The following is an 18,945-nucleotide window of genomic DNA, read 5'->3' as shown; positions in this document are numbered from 1 at the left end:
CACTGGAGGCTCCCAGGTACAAAATTTAAGGAGGCACTCACTCTCAAGGTCAATCAAGTAACCCTGCACTTGCACAACCCTGAGAGGAAGTGACGGTCTCCTTAAATTTTGCACTTGCACAACCCTTAGTATCCTTATTTTGTGTGCTAAGCACCTCATTTGTCTCATTCGTAATAGCTAAAAAGTAGAAACAACCCAAATGTCTCAACTGATGAATGGATAAAAAGAATGTGCTTTATTCATATAATGGAATATGGAATATTTTTTGGCCATAAAAAGAATAAAACATTGATACATGCCACAACATGGATGAACCTTGAAAATACTATGCTGAATGAAAGAAGTCAGTCACAAAAGACCACATATTGGTATTTTATGATTCCATTTATATGAAATGTCCAGAATAAGTAAATCTATACAGACAGAAATAAATTAGTAGCTGCCAAGGGAGGGAGGGGTTGGGATGGAGAATGACTGCTTATGGATATATAGTTTCCTTCTGGACTGATAAAATGTAATAAAATTGATTGAAGTAACAGTTGCACAACTCTGCACATATAGTAACTTTTGAACTGTACACGTTAAATGGGTGAATTGTATGATATGTGAATTATACCTTAATAAAACTTATTTTAAAAGCAGATGCTTAGGGCTTCCCTGGTGGTGCAATGGTTAAGAATCCACCTGTCAATGCAGGGGACACAGGTCCAATCCCTCGTCCAGGAAGATCCCACATGCTGCAGAACACCTAAGCCCATGTGCCACAACTACTGAGCCTGTACTCTAGAGCCTGCAAGCCACAACTACTGAGCCCTCATGCTGCAACTACTGAAGCCTTCACACCTAGAGCCCATGTTCCGCAACAAGAGAAGCCACCACAGTGAGAATCCCGCGCACCGCAACAAAGAGTAGCCCCCGCTCGCCTCAACTAGAGAAAAGCCTGCACGCAGCAACAAAGACCCGACGCAGCCAAAAATACAATAAATAAATTTAAAAAAAAACCAGGGACTTCCTTCGTGGCACAGTAGTTAAGAATCCGCCTGCCCAGTGCACGGGTTCGAGCTCTGGTCTGGGAAGATCCCACATGCCGCGGAGAAACTAAGCCTGTGCACCACAACTACTGAGCCTGCACTCTACAGCCTGCAAGCCACAGCTACTGAGCCCACGAGCCACAACTATTGAAGCTCATGCACCTAGAGCCCGTGCTCCACAACAAGAGAAGCCACTGCAATGAGAAGCCCGCACACCACAACGAAGAGTAGCCCCCGCTCGCTGCAACTAGAGAAAGCCTGCACACAGCAATGAAGACCCAACACAGCCAAAAATAAAATTAATTAATTATTTATTTATTTAAAAATTTCACTTTATACATAAAAAAGCAGATGCTTAGTAACTATCTATTGAAATAAGGCATAAAAAGGATGAAAGTCATTGTGAAATAAGAACAAGTTGAATTTTTAAAAGGAGTTGTTTCTTTTCATGAATTTTTAGAGGAGGCATAGGAAAAGACACCTCTAAATCAGACTTCTATACTTTGCCCAATTAAAATCATTACCAGAGTTTGGTTCATACAGATTTCCTACCCAAAATAACTTGCTATGTGGCAATTTGTGATTTAAACATTGGTGTTGACTGATAAAGCATGAATAATTTAAACGTGTATTCTCAATATCAATAAATACTCTGTAACTCTGAGGTGTCTAAAACCTACCTTTGTAATTACAAAATTTCTTATTTCAATTCTGTTAAATAACTAGAAGTTTCCTTAGACCTGGTGGGCCCGAAGAAGGGGAAAAACCCAAGATTAAAATGATATTGCCTTTCTCTGGTGTTCCCCAACACTGTAGGAACACCCATGATGTAATTCTCAATTGTTCACAAACACCTTTCTGGTCTTCAAAGACCACAAGTAAAGATAAATAAGAGGCTGAAATAGCAAAAAAGGATCAAGGAACTTGTTTTCTTTTGGCACCATACAGCTTTGACTGGGGCCAACACCCAGGACAGGATGCACCACCAAAGGAAGTGGATCTGCACAGGGAAACAAGAGCTGAGCCCAGGTCAGAAATGAGACAATGACATACAAAGAGAAAGCTCTGTTTCTATAGTAAGTGAATTTTTCTACAAACCTACTATGAAACTAATGTATTAACTAAAAAGTATTTATCCAAATTTTCTTCTCAGGAGAAAATTAACATTTTTTTCTTCTGGGAAGTCACTGACTTCCCACCAGCTTTATATTAAAAGCCTACTTTTCATGTCTTAGGAAAAAATGAATCTATACACAGGTCAGAATAAAACTGACAAAAACATATTTTGCAAGAGTCCAATATAGTCTTATCCTCAGTTTCTGTTTTCATTTAAAAACTCAAATGCTATTTGAGGGAATTCCCTGGCAGTTCAGTGGTTAGGACTCAGTGCTTTCACTGCCAGGGCCTGGGTTCAATCCCTGGTGGGGGAAGTAAGATCCCGCAAGACTTGCAGTGCAGCCAAAACAAAAACAAAAACAAATGTTACTTGAAAAATGTGCTTTTTGGACCATGTTTCTTGCTTTCAATGTGGTACAGGAAGGTACTGTTAATGGAAAGTGCTAAAATACTGAAATGTCAATTTCAGAAACTTCATTAGTTGCATACCAACAATGAAAGGACTATATTTCCTATTTGCAAAAAACAAATGTAATAGGTTTTTCTTAAAAGCCACCGGTCTGTACTTCCCTGGTGGTCCAGTGGTTAAGATTCCGTGCTTTCACTGCAGGGGGTGCAGGTTTGATCCCTGCTCGGGAAGTTCCTCATGCTGCACGGTGTGGCCAAAGCCACTTGCCTTCATAGCCAAATTGAAATAAGGAGAACTCTGAAAGTGTAACAGAAAATTTAAAACTTTTTTTTTTTGCGGTACGCGGGCCTCTCACTGTTGTGGCCTCTCCCGTTGCGGAGCACAGGCTCCAGACGCGCAGGCTCAGCGGCCATGGCTCACGGGCCTAGCCGCTCCGCGGCATGTGGGATCTTCTCGGACCGGGGCACGAACCCGTGTCCCCTGCATCGACAGGCGAACTCTCAACCACTGCGCCACCAGGGAAGCCCTTAAAACATTTTTATACATACAACAATCCTACATTCATGTATGTGTCTGATATAAACCATCAATAAAAAAAGAGAAATACAGTAATTCACAAATTTACTATATGGCACTGTCCCCAAAACAAAAACAAATAGAATTTGGATAGCCTTTTCTATAGATGTATCCTCTGGGGGGAAAGACTGAAAAGTGAACCTCAAACTGAATTCTTCTTTTCCACTAATTCTCATTAAACATAAAAAAATGTTCATATTTTTAACATTGATAGACCAACTTAAAAACTTTAGTGAAGACGTGATCAAGTTGGTGACTGGTTCGGCATTAATGTGGACATTAGAATTTATTTTCAGTATTATTTCTTCTGGGAACAATCGTGTTTTACTAGCAGCTAAATTATCTCTTTTAGTACTTCATATGATTTTCCAAACTCCATACCCAGCCATTCCTACTCTTCCCAATGTTCAGCAATTTCTCCAGAATATTTTCCTTGTCAGCTTCTGCCCTCTCTTAACTTTTAGTTGATGCTTTCACTTGCAGGCACACCCAGACCTTAACAGGACAGGGAATTTATCAGCAGCTATCAGCAATGGAAAGGTTCTGGAACGGGATGGGGAGTTATGTGTGTGACCAGCAATTCATGGATTTTTCTCTGCCTTCTATACTTGGCCATTTTGACACAGCCCTTAAGGCAAATACCCACCCTACCTTGGTAGCTCTGCCTATTCCTCTCAAGTGCTATCCAACAGAACTTTCTGCACTAATGGAAATGTTCAATATCTGCACTGCGCTGTTCAATATAGTAGACACATGTGACTACTGTGTACTTGAAATGTGGCTGGTATGACTGAGGAACTGAATTTTTATTTAATTTTAATAGCCACATGTGTCTAGTGGCTTCCATATTGAACAGCACAGCTAGCCTAGATTCCTGCAGAGACTAAAGCTATTGCTCTAATGCCAAACCCCTTGGCTAGTGACCAGACACCCAACCAGGATCAAGCTAGCCCTGTCTCCTAGAAGATGTTCCTGTATCCCCCAGCTTTGTGAGAGGGTCCTACAGTGAATAAATGAATCATCTGGAACCACAGAGTGACTACCTGCCTAATTTTCTATAGCTCCTACCATCTCAACCCCTACTGCTTTGAGTTGGAGTTACCAACTTCCTTTAGACACTGCACATTAGATCACTGCTTCTCAGACTTTAAGGTGTATATGAATCACCTGGGGATCTTGTTAAAATGCAGATTCTAATTCTGCATTTCAAACATGCTTCTAGGTGCTTGGTACCTAAACTACGTGGTACTAACCCTAGGTTCTTGGTTCTCCTAACCCCTGATCTGACTGGTGTTACTGATGGTTCAACAGCAAACATATGAATTCAGACCTCCTAAGTCATAGTATACTTTTCATTGATCAAATATTTGCACCATGTAATGAAGCTGCACAGCAGTATCAATTTTGAGCAGTAGATGATGTTATTTGATGTGATATACCATTTTTTAAGCATACTATTTTACAGAGGAGGCTATGACAATGAGCTAAAGATCACAGTTCTAATAAGTGAACAACTGGAATGGGAACCAAGGTTTGTTTGGTTCCAAAGCCCACATTCTTTCTGCTATGCCAACCACCCCCTCAATGCTAAACTCAGGAATGTCCACATGTCAGGATTTCCCTTCAGAAGTGAGCTGTGAAGGAACATTGCTCCTAAAGAGTTATCTTTTTTACCCAGGTATAACAGTAATCAGAAAAACCAGCTTCTTCCATGTGTATGATTAAATATCAGACATGATTATTATTTATATATTCTATTGTGTATTTTCAACCTGATTAATTTTATTCAGCTATTGTCTCCCCAAATTTAAATTCAACTCCTTTAACTCAGATAACACATCACTATAAACAAGATTAAAAGAGTTTCTGACTTTTCTAATCAAATCTCATTTGAACCCAGAAGTGAGCTTTTTTCCTCTATTTTTTTAAATTAATTTATTTTATTTTATTTTATTGTTGGCTGTGTTGGGTCTTCATTGCTGCACACGGGCTTTCTCTAGTTGAAGCGAGCGGGGGCTACTCTTGGCTGCGGTGCACGGGCTTCTCATTGTGGTGGCTTCTCTTGTTGGGAGCATGGGCCCTAGGTGCACGGGCTTCAGTAGTTGTGGCACACGGGCTCAGTAGTTGTGGCACACGGGCTTAGTTGCTCCGCGGCATGTGGGATCTTCCCAGACCAGGGCTCGAATCCATGTCCCCTGCATTGGCAGGCGGATTCTTAACCACTGCGCCACCAGGGAAGCCCCTTTTCCTCTATTTTTAATTCATAGTTTTATTCACCAGACTTGGTTTGAATAATTCTAACCCTCTTAGAATTTTCCTATTGTCAAGATAACTTCGAAGCATTGCAGTAGCACATTCTAGTGTTTTACCCATTGATGGTCAAAAGGTTTCCCATAAAAACAAAGAGCAAACTAAAAAACATTGCAAGCTACATAATAAATGATTAATATTTTTACCATAAAGAACTATAAAACATGTCAAAATAAGAAAAAAAATGCATACACCAAAATGAAAATTGGCAGACATGAAGAGCTGAAAAAGATAACTATCTTGAAAATCCAAAAGAATCAAATGAAAAACCATTTAAATCATTTTTAAAATAGCTTTACTATGTTATCCAATTCAAGATCAACACAGAAGTATCAATAGCTTTCCAGCAATAACCAATTTTTTTTTTTTTTTTTTTTGCAGTATGCGGGCCTCTCACTGTTGTGGCCTCTCCCGTTGCGGAGCACAGGCTCCGGATGCGCAGGCCCAGCGGCCATGGCTCACGGGCCCAGCCGCTCCGCGGCATATGGGATCCTCCCGGACCGGGGCACGAACCCGTATCCCCTGCATCGGCAGGCGGACTCTCAACCACTGCACCACCAGGGAGGCCCAATAACCAATTTTTTATATGTCATGAGTAGAAGATCCCAATTGCCATATCAACTTTAAATAACCATTAAATAACTAGAAAAGTAGACATGTGCAAGACTACTATCAAGAGAACTATAAACTTTTCTAAAGGATTTTTTTAAACCTAAATAAAGAGAATACACTGTTTCTAAATGTAAAGTCTCCACATTGCAAATTCATGGGTGTACAAATTCACCGATAAAGTAAGTTATTTGTTGCAATCAATCCCAATTACATTCCCAACAGAATCTTTGTTTGTAACAAAACCTGAAAGACTGTTTCCAAAAGGAAAAAAAAAAAAAATCTCTTCTTATATATATATGCTAAGACTGAGGGGGACCTGACCTTCAGCAATAATTAAAACTGGGTGGTATTGGGAATTCCCTGGTTAGGACTCTGCACTCTCACTGCCAGGGCCCAGGTTGGATCCCTGGTTGGGAAATTAAATCCTGCTAGCCCTTGGTGCGGCCACAAAAAACAAAACAAAACCAAAAAGCCTGGGTGGGGCTTTCCTGGTGGCACAGTGGTTAAGAATCCGCCTGCCACTGCAAGGGACACGCATTCGAGCCCTGGTCCAGGAAGATCCCACATGCCGCGGAGCAACTAAGCCCATGCGCCACAACTGCTGAGCCTGCACTCTAGAGCCCGCGTGCCACAACTACTGAAGCCCATGCGCCTAGAGCCCGTGCTCCGCAACACGAGAAGCCACTGCAATGAGAAGCCCGTGCACCGCAACGAAGAGTAGCCCCCGCTCGCCACAACTAGAGAAAGCCTACGCGCAGCAACAAAGACCCAACGCAGCCAAAAATAAATAAACAAATAAATAAATTTTTAGAAAAAAGAAAACAACCAAGTTAAAAGAATATGCAAAGAACAGAATAAGAAATTTCACAGAAAGAAATGTAAACAGCCAATAAAGAAACAAAAAGATGCACAAACTCACAAGTAATCTGGAAACTATAAATTAAAAATTTTAAATTTACCCATTATATTAGTAAAACAGCACAAGATTGATGTCAAGTATCAGAGGCAACTTCATAAACTGCTGATGGAATAAAGAATGGTACATAGACTGTAGGGCAAATTGGCTGTATCTTTCAAAATTAGAAACATCTACACATTTTTTTTTTTTTTTTTTTTTTTTTGCGGTACGCGGGCCTCTCACTGTTGTGGTCTCTCCCGTTGCGGAGCACAGGCTCCGGACGCGTAGACTCAGCGGCCATGGCTCACGGGCCCAGCCACTCCGCGGCATGTGGGATCTTCCCAGACCGGGGCACGAACCTGTGTCCCCTGCATAGGCAGGTGGACTCTCAACCACTGCGCCACCAGGGAAGCCCCATGTATACCATGTATACCATGTAAACAACAATTCTAGGCACCTACTCTAGAGTTATTCTAGGACATTTGCACAAGAGACAAGAATAAAGGATGTTCATTTCAGTGTTGCTGATAACTGCAAAAATCTGAGAAAACTTAAATGTCCATAGATAAGGAAACAATTAAATAAATTACAGACATTCAAACTGAAATACAATCAGCTGTTAAAAAGTGTGTACTGACAGGATGAGATCTCAAAAGCATATTGCTAAGTTTAAAAAAAAAAAGAACTACAGGAAAACAAAAGAGCTATAGGAAAAAAGATTATCAATCCACGGACTTAAAAAAGATATAAATAGATATAGAAATTGCATATATTGCAGGAAAAAGAACTGGAAGAAAATTCACCAAACAGGATAGTTCTAGAAGAGGAACCTTTGCTTCTTAGCCTCTACATAAAGAATTATGTTTTTAAAGAATGTATTCTTTTTTCTCTTTCTTCAAATTAAGTACACAATTTAAACATTTGTAAGGTTTTTAAATGTTTTTAAAGACAGGGGCTTCCCTGGTGGCACAGTGGTTAAGAATCTGCCTGCCAATGCAGGCGACACGGGTTCGACCCCTGGCCCAGGAAGATCCCACGCGCCACGGAGCAACGAAGCCCGTGCGCCACAACTACTGAAGCCCGCATGCCTAGGGCCCGTGCTCTGCAACAAGAGAAGCCACGACAATGAGAAGGCTGTACACTGCAACAAAGAGTAGCCCCTGCTCGCCACAACTAGAGAAAGCCCACACGCAGCAACGAAAGACCCAACGCAGCCAAAAATAAAAACAAATAAATTAATTAATTTAAAAATAAAAGAAATTTAAATAATAAAAAAGACAGAGAAGTCAACAAAAAATATTGTTTTAATTTTCAGTTTCCAGATTATGTGAGTTTGCGCATCTTTTTCTTTCTTTCTTTTTTTAATTGAAGTAGCTATTTTACAACGTTGTGCGAGTTTCAGATATACAGCAAAGTGATTCAGAGATAGATAGATAGATAAATAGGTAGAGAGATAGATAGATAGAACAAATTGTTTTTCAGGTTCTTTTCCATTATAGGTTATTCCAAGATATTGAATATAGTTTCCTGTGCTATACAGTAGGTCATTGTTAGTTATCTATTTTATGTATGGGGACTTCCCTGGTGGTGCAGTGGTTGAAAGTCCGCCTGCCAATGCAGGCGACACGGGTTCGAGTCCTGGCCCGGGAAGATCCCACATGCTGCGGAGCGACTAAGCCCGTGTGCCACAACTTCTGAGCCTGCGCTCTGGAGCCCGTGATCCACAACTACTGAAGCCTGCATGCTTGGAGCCCATGCTCTGCAACAAGAGAGGCCACCGCAAGGAGAGGCCCGCGCACCGCAACGAGGAGCGGCCCCCACTCGCCACAACTAGAGAAAGCCCGTGCGCAGCAACAAAGACCCAACGCAGACAAAAATAAATAAATAAAATAAAGAAAAAAGAAAAAAAAGTATATAAGAAAAAAAAAGAATCCGCCTGCCAATGCAGGCAACACGGGTTTGACCCCTGGTCCGGGAAGATCCCACATGCCAAGGAACAACTAAGCCCGTGTGCCACAACTACTGAGCCTGCGATCTAGAGCCCATGCGCCACAACTACTGAGCCCACATGCCACAACTACTGAAGCCCATGCGCCTAGAGCCTGCGCTCCATAACAAAGAGAAGCCACCGCAATGAGAAGCCTGCACACTGCGACAAAGAGTAGCCCCCGCTCACCGCAACTAGAGAAAGCTCACACACAGCAATGAAGACCCAACACAGCCAAAATAATAATAATAATAATATTTTATATATAGTACTGTGTATCTGTTAATCCCAAACTTCCCCTCCCTCCCCTTTTAGTAACCATACGTTTGTTTTCTATGCCTGTCAGTCTGTTTTTTATTTCTTTATTGGCTGTTTATATTTCTCTCTGTGAAACTGCTTATTCTATTCTTTGCCTAATAAAAAATAATAAATACGGGAAAATGTTCAACTTCACAGGTAACCAAAGAGATGGAAATCTAAAATGAAATATCACTTTTCAGCTACCATGTAAATTGTTTTTGGTTTGTTCAGTGTCTATGTACCATTGCTAATATAAATGCTGAGAAAGTAATACTTTCTCCCGGTGGACAGAATCTTTCCAGAGGCTGTGTGTATCAAAGTAGAAGAAAAGGTCTCCAGGCTCTCCGGTGGTGGGTGGAGTTATAGAAAGCTTTTAGACCATTATTCTCTTTACACATCATCAACTGCTTTCAGTTTTCAACCCTTCTGGAGAAGTTCCCGTTCTCACCACTGAAGGCTCTTCCTATCATCTCACTCTCTTGCTCTAAACCTTTCTTGGAAAAATGTTTCAATGCCTCAAAAATAACTCACATTAAAACATGGGCACACAGCCCACTTAGTTAAAAGGTGTTAGAAAACATTGGAATCTCATTCACACCCCCGTGCTATTCCAGCTAAAATCTGTACTGATGAGGGACTGATGCAGAAAGTCAACTCAATGAAAAAAAATCACTGACTCACCATCAAATCTGCATGTAATCCTTAAGAATACCTGGGACATTGCATTAAATGACTTTGGGCAAGTCATTTAAAAGTTCTCAGTTTCCTCAATATAAAAGGAAGATATAAAATTTGAATTTCAACCAGAAAATCAGATTTTGGACTTCGGAATATAGTTTTAAGAACCTGGAAGTAAATATACAAAAAAATAAAATAAAATATTTTTTAAATGCAGTATACAAAAATTTTTACCTAAATCCCTTAGTCTGCTGTAATAACATTTGCCCTGTATATGAATATAGATAACCATTTCCACTGTTAAAATGATCACTTTCTGGAAGCTTACAGATGTTAACAATTGCTTATTAACTATTTTCCCAAGCATAGCTCCCAATACAATCATATACAACATGAATATGGTAATGTACTCAATTCTCTGTACAATACAAACCTCATATTCAGCATCATGCTAATATTCAAATTAGTTCCTCATATGCAGTGTCAATATTTGAGGGAGAAAACTCTATGAATAAAGAGACACAGAGATTGAATTCTGATCTTCTGACCAATTCCACGTTCAATGACTGGCCCCCTACCCCCATTCCAAGGCCCCCTTACTGCAAAAGAAAGGAATCTTGCTTAGATTACCAGTCACATATATTTCCAACTCCAATCCCTAATCTGCCATTTACTAGCTCTATGATCTTCTGCAACTCCCTTAATTTTTTAAGCTTCAGTTTTCTTATGTTTAAAATTGAAGTATTAGTACCAGCTGACTAGCAGAGTGTTGTGAAGATAAAATGAGATAATTGGGGGTGTGGGGGGATAAATAAATAAAATGAAATAGTGTGCCTAGGACATTAATAATCAATCAATGAATGTTAGCATTTATGCTTATTATTATTATTATTATTATTATTGACTTAAGAATGTTCAGGGGCTTCCCTGGTGGTGCAATGGTTAAGAATCCGCCTGCCAATGCAGGGGACACGGGTTCGAGCCCTGGTCCGGGAAAGTCCCACATGCCGCGGAGCAACTAATCCTATGCGCCAAAACTACTGAGCCTGCGCTCTAGAGCCCGCTAGCCACAACTACTGAAGCCCATGCGCCTAGAGCCCGTGCTCCGCAACAAGAGAAGCCACCGCAATGAGAAGCCCGTGCACCGCAACCAAGAGTAGCCCCCGCTCACTGCAACTAGAGAAAGCCCACACGCAGCAACGAAAACCCAACGCAGCCAAAAATAAATAAATAAATTAAATAAATTTAAAAAAAATGTTCAGTGATACTTAAGAGTACTTTAAAAACACTGTTAGGGCTTCCCTCGTGGCGCAGTGGTTAAGAGTCCGCCTGCCCATGCAAGGGACACCGGTTCGTGCCCCAGTCCAGGAAGATCCCACATGCCGCGGAGCAGCTACGCCCGTGAACCATGACCGCTGAGCCTGCGCATCCGGAGCCTGTGCTCCGCAGCGGGAGAGGCCACAATAGTGGGAGGCCCGCGTACCGCAAAAAAAAAAAAAAACACTATTAAATTATGAACTGCTCTGTGAATTTTCTCCTCAAGCTTCCATTCTAATTTTATCTCTTCTGAGAAACGTAATGTGTTTTATTGATGCAGCATAGTTTAGAATTTGCTTAATATTTTGTAATTTTTTAAATAATTTCTTCCATTTTAGTCTTATCAACCTATGTAAACTCCTCAGGGCCAGAACCTTGTTTCATAAGCCTGTGTTCACATATATATTGTGGTTACTACAATGTAATGATTTGTTTACTCTATTTCTCTCCCTTCCTAGGCTCTGAGCAATTCCAAGGCAAAGAGCAAGGCTTACTTATATTTGTATCCTGGAGACTTAGTAATCAGACACAAAATAGGTCTCAATAAACGTTTGTTGAAGGGATAAATGAATGAATTAATCTTTTTCCCCCCTGCAATGTCTTACACAGTACTCTACACATAATAGGAACTCAGTAAAGCTCCTTAATGGATTCATGGAGAAATCTTTTGGACTCAACCACATAAAGCTTTATCTTGCCTCAGAAAAGCATTTCGACTTTAAAGGTTAGCTACTAACATTACAAATTAAAAGTTTTAGTCTAACATATATCAAATAAATAGGTTCAATGACTAACCACACCAAGGCTAGCTCTACAAGGATTAAAATCCACTATTCTAATTAATGAATTTGTAAACCTCAACAAGGAGAATGCCAGTTACATAATCAAAAGAGAGGTTATCAAGGATCGAACCCACACCCCCTGCAATGGAAGCCTGGAGTCTTAACCACTGGACCACCAGGGAAGTCCCTGTTTTTCTTTAATTAACAATGATCTTTTGATGTTCCTACTTCCTGGTTTCTTGCAAAAACTCCTATATATCCTGGCTCCTCCCTTACATCTTCAGAGCAGTCCCTCAGAGTCATCTGAGAGGCTGTCTTCCAGGCTTAAGTCCTCAGCAAGTCCATCAAATAAAACGTTAATTCTCAAAAAATAAATAAATAAATAAAGAGAGGTTATGCCTTTGCAAATTTATACCTACAAAAGATAGTGAGAAATAATTATCAGAAATAATTATTTCTGAGAAATAATTATCAGAAAGCTTGTATCTGTATATTGAAATGAACAAATTATTTTTTATGCCTGAATTGATGCCACTGTTTTCACTAGAAATAAGAGTTAACAGCGAAGTGATCCAAACCTGTCTCTAGAAAACAGTCCTTGGGCTTCCCTGGTGGCGCAGTGGCTGAAAGTCCGTCTGCCGATGCAGGGGACACGGGTTCATGCCCCGGTCCGGGAAGATCCCGCATGCCGCGGAGCGGCTGGGCCCGTGAGCCATGGCCGCTGAGCCTGCGCATCCGGAGCCTGTGCTCCGCAACGGGAGAGGCCACAATAGTGAGAGGCCCGCGTACCGCAAAAAAAAAAAAAAAGAAAAGAAAACAGTCCTTGAGACTCAGAGAGTAAATGTTTTGCCTCTTAGTGATTTTTAACTCCCAGAAGACTCCTTTTATTTCCAGATTGACGGATATTCAAAACTCTGTCTCCTAAAAATAAAACTTCATCCATTTCTTAAAAGGCAAACAACCTGAATAGACACACTTTCGGAACACTAGGTTTTATATGCAAGTATCTAAAACTATCCCTAGTGTTCAGCCTTGTGCTGCTGCAGTAGAAACATTTTTCTTAGTTTTTAAATTACATTCGTGGAAGGTTTAAATGTCGTACTGTACATTCTTTCACTGTATGATCTAAACTGATTTTACACCGCATATATAATTTCATAAGTACACCGTAAAGGAATTCTACACTTGAATGAAACTGGAAAGAAACGTGAACTTAGCACACACCCCCTTCTTCCAACTCGATACGCACATCTTAGTTTTTTTTCCTCAGGAATTTCTCTGTCCCGCCCCCACCCCACACTTTATTTCAGAGCAGCAACATTCATTATCCCACTCACCACTACCGAAAGATCCTTTCCCACTAATACTATTTCACCAGGACCTTCCTTTCACATCTCAGAGTCCGTGGGGGATTTCTTTGGAAGGGGGGGTGGGCGGTGAAGTTCCGGGACGCCACCATTCCCGCCATGTCCTATAGGACCCAGGTCCTAGCGCGCAGTCCCCGACCAGCCTCAGGCGGACCCCAGGAAACTGCGAAGGTCTGACATCGCACCCCCCATCTCCGCCAGGGCAAAGCAAACCGGGCCCAACCTCTAGGCTCCCATTCAACGTACCCTCCTCCTCGCTGTACCCCATTTCTTCCCACTTACTTTACCCAATTCTGAGTCCCCATAACCATCTTGCTCCCAACACGAACACCCTTTTTACACTCCGGGCCCTGCCCCTTGAACCCTTCTACACCCCGGTCCCTCCCCCTGGACCTCCCACCAGCTTCAACCCTCACAGCGTGCCCTAGTGCAGACACGCGCCCTGTCCTTATAGCTACTGGACCCGGGTCCTACCCCACACGTCACACTCGGGCCCATTTCTCCCGCGACCCGACCTTCCCCACCCCCCTCCCCAAGCGCTACCACACACACCCCCCAGCACCCTGTTACCTCCGGCCCCGCCCCCCTGAGTGTCGCACTCACCGCTTCTGCCGCCGCATCATTAACCGCCGCGGCTGCTATAGCTACAGGGAGCCAAGGCAACCAGCTCTCGCGACACTTTCCTCAGCTACGGCGAGAACGGCCGGGAAGAGTCTCTCGCAAGAAAGTAAATGAATGAGTCAGGGTCGAGACGGCTAAGTATATCTCGCGATAGTATTGTGTAAAATGGCGGCCGCAAGGCGCTTAAGGGGTGGCCTGGGAAGGTCTGGAGGTGGGCGAGGGCGGAGAAGGATATTGAACTGGCAGGAGAGTCGGAAAACTATTGTAGGCAGGACGCAGGACGGTCTGGGATGGGGGAAGTTAGCATGACGAGCCCTACACTGGAATAACTTGAGGTATGGGGCTGTCTTTTCCCAGTGCCTCAAACTTAAAGCAGTGTCGCCTTGGCTGAAGTTCAGTCTTCCTGGCATTTTCCTTATGCATGCAGAGTAGAGATGGAGGGAGCAAGCCAGAAATTGACCTTTCCATCTCCTCCTTAACCTTCCTTCTGGAAACTTTGATTCGTTCTTCCCCTACTTTGGTTGTGTATTTGACTTAACAGAAATATTTACGTTTATACACTGGTGCCCCACCCCCATCAATTTGCTCAACGAAACTAGGAAATCAAAGTGTTTTGTTGCTGTTGTTTTTAGTCGAACATTATCACAGATGTTTGGCCTTGAATGTGGAAGGGGGCCGCACTGGTTTGTGATTTGAACTTTGCAGTTGTTGCTTGCCACCCTGTGGGCACATCCTTACTTGGTGACTCTCTCAACACTTAGTTGTAAGGGCTTTCTCTCTGCTCTCAGAAAGCTGTAAATGCAGACTGAGTAGGATCTGGAACAGACGACGGACATGTTAGGGGAAACACTGACTGAAGCTGCCCACCCTGGCCAGGCAAGATAGTAGCCACTTGCATGAGTCATCTTAAAACAGGAGGTCCTGGTAAGGAACGAGGAACTAACAAGCTACCACCAACCGGTAGAATTCGGGAAAGGTCAAAAGGAGAGAGGAGACACCAGTCCATATGTCCTACCAACATTCCAGAATCCTCACTGGAAACTATTTTGTCTGAGCGGTGCGTGCACCACCAGGAAGGACCCTGAGTCAGAATGATTGGCCAGAGACAACCCGGAAAGTAACCCCATTCCCATAAAACCCAAGACTGCAAGCCACGTGGTAGAGCAGTTCTCCTGGGTTCCCTTACCCTGCTGCTATCTGCCCGGGCACCTCTTCCCAATAGTCTCTTGCTTTGTCAGCACGTGTGTCTCCTCGGACAATTCATTTCTGAGTGTTAGACAGCAGCCCACCCTCAGGCCCTGTAAGGAGTCCCCCTTTCTGCAACAGCTTATATAAAGAACGTTGTTCAGTGAGAGTAAAACAGAGGGGAACAAATAAGGGAATAAAAATAATAAATGGAGAATTCAGTTTCTTCTCTCCAATCCCCTGAATACCTCTCATAGTCTAGACCAGTGCTGTCCGGTAGAAACATACTGTGAGCCACATCATGCAATTTAAAATTTGTAGGAGCCACATTTTTTTAAAAAGTAAGAAAAATGAAATTTAGTTATTCACTTAACCCAGTGTATTCAAAATATTTCAACATGTAATCAATATTTTGAAATTTTTAAAAATTTTTATTGGAGGTATAGTTGATTTACAATGTGTTCGTTTCTGGTGTACAGCAATTTTTTTTTAATATTTTGAAATGATTAATGAGATATTTTACATTCTTTTTTTCATACTGGGTCTTCAAAATCCATTGTTTATATTTACAGAGCATCTTAATTTAGCCTAGGCAAATTTTAAGAGCTTAATAGCCACATGTGGCTAGTGACTGCAGCATTAGACAGCAAAGCTCTAGACCCTATACCAGGGAATGCATTATCTGGGTGACTTCAGGGGCATAGTATTATGGGCAGGTGGTTTATGTAAAAGAAACCCTTGAAGTTGCTAACTCAAACGGCTGCAGAGTCTAGGTGGGTAACAATAAAAGAGACCTGATGTAAAACAATAGGTGGTAGTGGGGACCTGTGCCCACTGAAGACTGCAAGTGAAACAGGAGGAAAGGGGGCAGGGCACAACCTTTGAAAGAATGACACAGCCTAAGGACGGGACATAAACTGATTAGAACCAAATGGGTCCAAGATGGCGGAGAAGTCAACTTCCACTAGACCTTGAGGCTCAGTATATGCTCACTGTAACACATCAGCAAGCTAAATGACACACTCAAAGGCACCATGACAGTGGCGGTGCCCACTGTCAAAAAGCGGGTGGTGGCCCAATTCCTGGAAATCCCCACCCCTTCCCAAAATAGCTGGAATACTCCTCCCACTCATTAGCCTATGAAATTACCCACCCCTATAAAAACTGACACCACCACACCCTGGCAGCCTTTCTCACCTTCTGAGATGGCCTACACTCTGTCTGTGGAGTGTGTTTCTCTCTAAATAAATCCACTTCTTACCTATCACTTTGTCTCTCACTGAATTCTTTCTGCGATGAGACATCAAGAACCTGAGCTTCATTAAGTCCTGAAACCAGGTGTGTGATCTCATTTGGAAGACTGTGGGCTTTGGTGGGGTTCTGGTACGGGTGTTCAAGTAGTCCCAATCTGAAGTGCATGGTTTCACAAGCTTCTATCTAAGAGGGAGCTTTCCTGCAGCCATTATGGAAAACAGTATGGAGATTCCTCAAAAAATTAAAAATAGAATTTCCATATGATCCAGCAATTCCCATCCTGAGTATTTATCTGAAGAAAACAAAAATGTTAACTAGGAAAGATATATGATATGCACCACTATGTTCCTTACAGCATTATTTACAGTAGCCAAGATGTAGAAGCAACCAAAGTGCCCATCAGTAGATAAGCGGCTAAAGAATGCGGTATATATTTACAAGATTTCAGATATTCTGAGGTTGGAAAAATTAAGTTTCTAGGTTTTCAGAGCTGTTGACTATTAGACCCTGAACTTTTTTTTACCCCAACTTTAAGGGTAGGCACTTAATAATTATTTTATAGTTGGGAAATCTCTTTGTCACATAAATGTTGTTATTTGCTTTTGTACATCTGATGCCTGATATATAGTATATCGTAGGCACTCAATAAACATTTGTTGAAGGAATATAATCCTTAACTTTTGGGGAGGGCTCACAGACTTTTTTTTTTTTTTTTTTTTGGTTGTCTTGGGTTTTCGTTGCTGCACGTGGGCTTTCTCTAGTTGCAGAGAGCGGGGTCTACGCTCCGTTGTGGTGGGTCGGCTTCTCATTATGATGGTTTCTCTTGTTGTGCAGCACGGGCTCTAGGTGCTTGGGCTTCAGTGGTTGTGGCACGTGGGCTCAGTAGTTGTAGTGCACAGGCTTAGTTGCTCTGCTGCATGTGGGACCTTCCTGGACCAGGGCTCGAACCCGTGTCCCCTGCAATGGCAGGTGGAGTCTTAACCACCGCGCCACCAGGGAAGCCCGGGCTCACAGACTCTTAAACATGAGAATCTCATAAAAGCTATGAACTCTTATCCACATCCTGTCTCTGCCCTGCCCATATTCCCTCAGCCTATCCTAGAGTTCACTACAGCTTTGGTAGACAAATCCTGTACAAGCCATAGCTTCCTACCTTAAACACCTGAGTTATCTCCTTGCCTGGAAGTGCCAGCAGAGTTAACATTCTCCTTGGCAATCCGTAACCAATGAGAGATGGGATTTGGTAGCTAAATATTCCAGTTTCTACCCTGCCTCAGTGAGGCAATTCTGAAGTATGTTTTACTCTAGTGTTTCTCAAACTTTACTAACACATAAGAATCACCTGGAGAGATTAATAAGACACAAATTCTTGAATTTGCAATTTTTTTTTTTTGGCCTTGCTGCGCTGTTTGCAGGATCTTAGTTCCCCCAACCAGGGATCGAACCAGGTCCCTGACAGTGAGGGCGCCAAGTCCTAACCACTGAACCACCAGGGAATTCCCTTGAATTTGCACTTTTATCCAAGCTCCCAGGAGAAAATGTTGCTGCCAGTCCATGGGCCACACTTTGAATAACATTTTTCTCAGAGAGTCTCTAGTGAGATTCAGCCCCAATTGCTGGAAGCACCTTTTTGGCCTTCTTCTCATTCCCTTACACTGCTTGGATTCTGGGACCACCTCCCAAATTTACTACTTGCATCCAAACCTTTGTTTCAGGGTCTGTTTGGGGGGAAAGCCAAACTATGACAACTCTTCTTAGAAAAATGCACATAGAAATAGAGTTTTGTTTACTAGTTTAGAGGAAGTATGAATTCCCTGAAATTTATTTATGTCATAAAGGAAGGTGACCAGAGTAAATGTCATATGACCCAAGTTCCATGAAAATTTAATCAGTCCAGGCAGTCTAGGAACCTAAGATAATCATCAGTGGCTCATGGAGTTAGCTGAATTCAGCCAGCTCTCCTCAGAAGTTATTTTTCCAGATCTGCATCAAACTCTGACTTTGTGGGACATAAGAGTAAGTCTGGGACTCTAAAGAAACCCCATGCTTGAAGTCAATAAAGAGTATCGCTACTCATTCCTATTGGATTCTCATGGTTTCTTCCCAATCATAGTGCTTTCTGGACACAACTGCAGTGCCCCTATGACCCTTAGATCTTTTCTTGATGTGTTCACAGATGAGCCAGGCATACTATAACTGCAGATGGTTTCTCCCACTTCCTTCTGGATTCCAACATGGCTCCCTATTCTATGTCATCCTTTTGGGAACCTGTAACCTTTGACATATATTCCTAAACTCACTCTCGCGTCATCTGGAAACTTTATGGCATGCTCTCATTCTGTAATAATTGGGTAATCCTGATTATCCCAGTTTCTAATCAGCTTCTTAAACAGAGCTAACGCCAGGGTCACTAACGCCTATTTCCTAAACACAGCACACAATTGCTGCTTAGCTTTGCCCACATATGGGCCGGCACGTGTGTTTGTGCATGATTATTTGTTT

At 42.2% G+C, this 18,945-nt stretch overlaps 2 protein-coding genes across 3 annotated transcripts in view; one reads left to right on the top strand and one right to left on the bottom strand.

Annotated features, from left to right (window-relative positions):
- Nucleotides 1-14,033, bottom strand: part of USP54 (ubiquitin specific peptidase 54) — a 151,961-nt gene extending 137,928 nt beyond the window's left edge. Inside the window, exon 1 of one of the 2 annotated variants that reach the window (XM_060111873.1) lies at nucleotides 13,987-14,033. The gene's annotated coding sequence lies outside the window, so the exon portion shown is untranslated. Of the gene's footprint in view, nucleotides 1-13,665; nucleotides 13,686-13,986 lie in introns of those variants that run through there. The other variant, XM_060111883.1, reaches the window with a different exon arrangement.
- A 58-nt stretch (nucleotides 14,034-14,091) lies between these two features.
- SEC24C (SEC24 homolog C, COPII coat complex component) overlaps nucleotides 14,092-18,945 on the top strand; it is a 54,245-nt gene continuing 49,391 nt past the window's right edge. The window contains exon 1 of the mRNA XM_060112029.1: nucleotides 14,092-14,110. The gene's annotated coding sequence lies outside the window, so the exon portion shown is untranslated. The remainder of the gene's footprint in view (nucleotides 14,111-18,945) is intronic.

The sequence above is a fragment of the Mesoplodon densirostris genome, chromosome 1, assembly GCF_025265405.1.
Source record: "Mesoplodon densirostris isolate mMesDen1 chromosome 1, mMesDen1 primary haplotype, whole genome shotgun sequence".
Taxonomy (NCBI): Eukaryota; Metazoa; Chordata; class Mammalia; order Artiodactyla; family Ziphiidae; genus Mesoplodon; species Mesoplodon densirostris.
Note: the sequence above shows the minus strand (reverse complement) of the source record. Positions and strands in the feature narration are given on the sequence as shown.